This window comes from Sebastes umbrosus, chromosome 12 (genome assembly GCF_015220745.1).
Source record: "Sebastes umbrosus isolate fSebUmb1 chromosome 12, fSebUmb1.pri, whole genome shotgun sequence".
Lineage (NCBI taxonomy): Eukaryota > Metazoa > Chordata > Actinopteri > Perciformes > Sebastidae > Sebastes > Sebastes umbrosus.
The window spans coordinates 27,745,944-27,751,943 of record NC_051280.1 but is presented as its reverse complement, the minus strand read 5'-3'; positions in this window follow the sequence as shown (position 1 = coordinate 27,751,943).

Genomic DNA, 6,000 nt, shown 5'->3' with positions numbered 1-6,000 from the left:
ACAAACTGAAATTTTGATCTGATGGTGGCGCTAAATGAAAAGTCAGAAGATCACCAAAGTCAGAATAATTTCATCTCTAGGAACTTTGAATACCTGTTGAACATTTCACAGCAATTCATCCAATAGCTCTCAAGATCTCATCTCATCTCATCTTCAACTGCTTATCCTGGGGAGGGTTGCGGGGGCAACAGCTTCCCTTTCCCGGACCACATTAACCAGCACTGACTGGAGGATCCCGAGGCGTTCCCAGGCCAGTGTGGAAATATAATCTCTCCACCTAGTTCTGGGTCTTCCCCGTGGTCTCCTCCCAGCTGGTCGTGCCTGGAACACCTCCCTAGGGAGGCGCCCAGGGGGCATCCTTACCAGATGCCCGAACCACCTCAGCTGGCTCCTTTCTCTCAACATATTTCCCTCAAAACCAAAGTTGTCAACCTCACGGTGGCTCAGGAGGAATAAGTAATGGGATCACAAAGTCGCTAGGATACATCATGTGAGGACCATGAGCGTCACCAAATAGCATGGCAATCAATCCATCCAGTAGTTGTCAAGACGTTTTGTTGAATAAGTGAAAACTTGACCTCATGGTGGCGCTAAAAACCATCAGTGGATCACCCAAATCTTTGTCGGTAACAAAAGTTCTTGGCAATCCATTCAATAGGTTTTGAGATATTTCAGTCAGAATCAAAGTGGTGGACCTTGTCATCCATGGAGCCATGCCACTAACATGACTAAAAACCCTACATATGTATAAAAATAACAAAACAATGATTAGATTGACTGTATTTGTACTGCATGTGCTGCTAAGACGTGTTTTGAGTACTGGGTGGCGATTTATTCAGCAATCTGTCAACCCGAGATAAGAAACCGTTGTTCATTGTGGTGGTATTGGATTAAACATTACAGTATCTTCTGCCACATAGCAGGGGTTGAGGGTAAAACAATATGGGTTAGGGTTGGGGAGAATCTTTTAAGCAAGTATGACAAGGACACCACTAAAAGTAATTAAACATATGGCACAGGCGTACTTTATTTGATATATGCAAGATAATATAAAGGATTGTTAATGGCCCAGCGGCTTTTTTTCATGACAGTCCTTTTGACATGTCACAACAGGAAAAGCACTGAGGTAATTAATCACATTAATGATAGCTAAATACCTTTCAAGTGTGCCAGCTCCAGGCCTTGTGTGTTGTGTATGGAGGCTCACTAGAATGGCTTATTGGAGGCGTTTAAATGGAACACAACCATTGTTAATGTTATTAGTCACACTTGTGATTTTCCTGCTATAACAAGTCAAAATATCTGCTATAAAATTTTGAACAAACCTCTTCATAAAAGAAAAGCAATAAGGTAACCTTAAGGAATTTATTTATGAATTTGCCACACTTGTAAAAATGATTTTTCTCTAAGAATTGTAGCTCAGAGCCATACATTATGTTTTTGTCACGACTATTTGTGTTTTGAAAAATGCACACCATTTACCACGCTTATTGTTCATCTTGTTCGCTTGACACCGGTGTGATAAACGACACGGACAACGTTTGCGGCATTCGGCAGAGCAGTGGGCGTGAGAGGAAACACAAAGGTGACTTGGGTTCGCTGAGTATCTGAGCATAACAGATGGGACCGGGTCCTGGCTCTCACACTGTACGTGGGAAACCAAACAGCCAGCAGCGGGCCAAAGGAAACTTCCTGACTGTGTGAGACACATTGGGAATTGGTATGAAATGTAGTTTTTTTTGTCTTATATACAATTTTACTGGGTGAAAAACACAATAAAGGAATGAATTTGCGGTTGTTCATTGTAAGTGGACAGAATATGAGCACCACTGCTCTGCAAACATAGAGTACAGCAGGATTGCCCCCGTGTCAAGGAGTGTCAGCGAGAATATTTTTGGTATGCGCTGTATTGACACGTCTCTGTTAAATAATAACCAAGTTCCTCTGACCTTTTCTGAACTTGTGAGGCACACAGAGCCACAACACACACTACTAAATGATCTGTTTTACATAAAAAAAATAGCCAGATAAAAAAGAATGCAGAGGATGAAAAACAGTGCAAACTGAATGTCCATATGGTGGCCATAAAAGGAATAGTTTGACATTTTGCTAAATGTAAATGCTGAGACTGGCAGCAGGTTGAAACAGCAAGCTTGGCTCTGTCTGAAGATAAACACATCTGCCTATCATGGGGTTGCCAACTTCCTGAAATGGAAATTAGGAACGGGACAGGGGGGTTGGACTATATGACCTTATACGGAGAAGCTCTGACTACTGCGGACGTTTAACAAATATATGATTATTGCATTAATGTCCAAAACGATGGGTATACACCTGCATTACGCTTTAGTAGAAGACGAAGACATAACATAACAGATAAAATGCCCACATAGGCTAGCCTACTTGGTTACGGGAAGTCCTATCCATACCATAAATGATCATATTTACCAGACATGTAAGGCTTAGAGAAGCAAACCTGAATTTGATCAGTTCTGTATTTTGGAGCGATAGGAATAAATTTATGTGAAACAGATTATCATTCAAGAGTTTTCTTTGGGCTGTGCAAACCAACAGTTAAACATATATTATTTCCCACTTTAGAATAAAACAAAACTGTATTTTCTCCATTCCCGTCTGTACTTCTGTAATTTCTTTTTTTTTTCCAATCACAGGACGATTCCTTATTTTATGGGACTGTTGGCAACCCGAACTTCTAACGATATCTAAGACATGAGAGCGGTTCCAATCTTCTCATCTAACTCTCAGAAAACGAAAAAAAGCCCAAAAAGCCTTGGTGTATTTCCCAGTATTTCTAACTATGAAAATAGCAGTGGGCGATTAAAGTTTCCATGACTAATGTAGGCCTAGCTTCTCACCCCGTTTCACAAGAAAATTATTAAATCTTGACAGGCAGCCAAACCAGAGACTGATAAAGAGAGAGGACAACTTTAATGTGTGCTGAAGAATTTATACCAACTTATTTGTAATTCTAAAAAAATGTTCTCTCTCATATTACAGCAGTGAGTATTTACCATTAAAAATTACCTCCGTTGCTCCGGTTCGTATGATTCATAAGGTTTAGCCTGTGACATCACAAGCTGTGTGTGTTTTGTGATGAAATAAGTCTGTGTGCGTCTGTGTGACTCTTAATCAATTGCAATGTTCATTCACAGTTTACTGTGCAGGGGCTGATTCATGCGTTGCAGTTGCCCTGGAGATGAACACAAGCAGACAAAGCCAACAACAGGAGCTCTAGTGTTGAACAAATGATTTATCAGTTGCTCTGCCTCTCTGCTCCAAAACCACTGCTCTGGCTATTAAAACAAATCCTGAGCATGTCTGGTTCACTCTCTCCTCTGTGTGCAGCCTATTACAGGCAAAGCTCGGTGTTTTCTGAACACATTTTTAGAGAGGAAATATGTTCCTTCCCGAAAAGTATTGAATAATTTACCAAGAGCAGATCTGAATTTAATCATTTATGACTGCTTTCCATACTTTTCTAATCCCACAAGCGTTTTGCTCTCTCCAGAGCATATTGTCTGAGCAAAACATTGTGATTTTTTTTACTTATATTGTGTTGTAGTTCCATTTGAGCAATCCTCATTTCAACTGTCTAACAGGACCAAGAGTCAATATCCTAATTATAGCAGCTCTGTGTTTTGGCTCAGCGTTTAGCTTTAAAGGTCCCATATCGTGCTCATTTTCAGGTTCTTACTTGTATTTTGTGTTTCTACTAGAATATGTTTACGCGCTGTAATGTTCAAAAAAAACTTTATTTTCCTCATACTGTCTGTCTGAATATACCTGTATTAACCCTCTGTCTGAAACGCTCCGTTTTAGTGCATTTCAATGGAATTGCAACGGAATTGCGTTGCTAAGCAACAGTTTGGGTCCATGTTTACTTCCTGTCAGCTGATGTTATTTACATACACTGTAACAGGAAACAAACTGGGACGCATTTAGAATGTTTATGTTTAAAACCGTGTAATGGTCTATATATTGTATATTTGTGACATCACAAACGGACAGAAATCCTGACAGCTTGTTTCAAACGCACAATTTTTGAATACGGGCTGTGTGTATTTCTCCTTATATGGAGCGTTTTGATAGTTTAACAGTATTTATATAGCACTTAAAACTGCTTTATAATATAAAAGACATGAATATTTCACTTTTTACAATATTGGACCTTTAAGCTAAATGCTAGCTTTAGCATGCTAACTGAATGTTAAGCAGGTAAAGGGGGTGGGAATCGCGGAGCATTCATTATGTCATTTGTCAATCGTTCACAAATGAACACCACTTTTTTGATTTTTGAAGTGTAAATGCAATCGCCAGAGTTAAAAAGCTAACAAAATGAGGTGTGATGATGTTTAGTAGTCTCATTTAGCCACTTGTTAGCAACCGCCTTTTTTAAGACACATAAAGGCTTCAAAATTCACAAGGTGGGTATTTACTCACGTATTTTATGCTGCAGAACATTAACGTTAAATATAGAACGTTAAAATCTCTTAAGCTCATAACCACAGACTTTATTTCAGGCATCTAACTAAAAACATTCAAAAAGTTATTATTTAAAGTTATTATTATTAAATTCATCCTGAGGGGGGAAATGAATATCTGCACCAAATTCAATGGCAATCATATAAAGGTTTTTGAGATATTTCAGTCTGGACCAAAGTGACGGACCAACTGACCAGGAGATTGACATCCCTATAAAACATGGAAATTCTCTACTTTCCTTTATCTCCATCTTATTCTTTGTAATCCTTGTAGATCTAATGAATCACTTTTACCTGGATAGTGCCATAGGATAAGTGCAGTTTACCTATGGAAAGTATGTTCTTTCGATCAGAAATGACAACATCTCAAGTTGCCGCACCTCTGATTCATTTAACTACACGCCCAAACACAGACTATAGGCAGGGGACCGTCACTTTCCAGAGGGAGTATAATGCAGTCATTACCGTCACAATGGGGGACAGTAGTGCCATTATTTCGCAAGTCAAAAGCAAGTCATAGGTGTAAAGTCCTGACCTTAAGATTTTGACAAAAGACAAAAGGAGAGAAGAGCTGCATGTAACTATTTCTAATTAAAGAATAGAATTGAAAGAGCACTTTGGGCCAAAATTCTTCTTGTACTTACTGGAATATACTCTATCTATTAACCGTGAAAATAAACATGTTTTCATACAGTAAGGATACCAACAAAAACTCTCATTATATAATCACTCTTTTTTCTACACACTTCTCCGGCACTTAAATTAAATGCTGCCATAATTATTCAATTATGCATTAGAAGGCTCAAAACAAATGCTGATGATGACCTTTGAATGGGTTTACAAATTGAAAATGTCTGTCTAGTTTCTACTGAGCACACAGCTGTCACCCACCAAGGCTCTTCTGCTTTGTGCTTGAGGAAAGTAAAAGGTTTTTCATGTCAAAAAGCCATCATGAAGTCACAGGTGTTGTTGGATTGCAGGTCTTCCTTTGATTAAGTCACATGCCAGCCTTGGCTTCCAGTCCATACATCTCACTACCTACAGGTTTTGGGTGAGCTTGGTAATTGAATCCTTCGACCAGGAGAGTAACCATGCTGCCCTCTGGTGGTTACAACCAAAGCTCACTGCACTTTATGACATTACAATTAAGATACTGCATAAAACCAATGATTCAATTTTGACATGTGGACAACATGCAATTACATACATGTTTAAACACAAGACAGTTTGCAGTGCTAAATAACAAATAATCATTATGTGAATCACTGTGCACATATCAGCAGCAGAGATGCAATTATTGCAGCGCTAAAAATAGTGTTCATGTGCCCAGGATGGTCTCACATGTGATGATGGATCCATTTTTTGTATCGATCCTCAAAACAAGACTTTGTATCGGTAGTATCAATACTTTGGGGAATCACCCACCCACCACCCCTCACCTATTTATTAAATGGCTGGAGGCAATATTGTACATCGGTGTTATGTGTTTAGGTAGGCC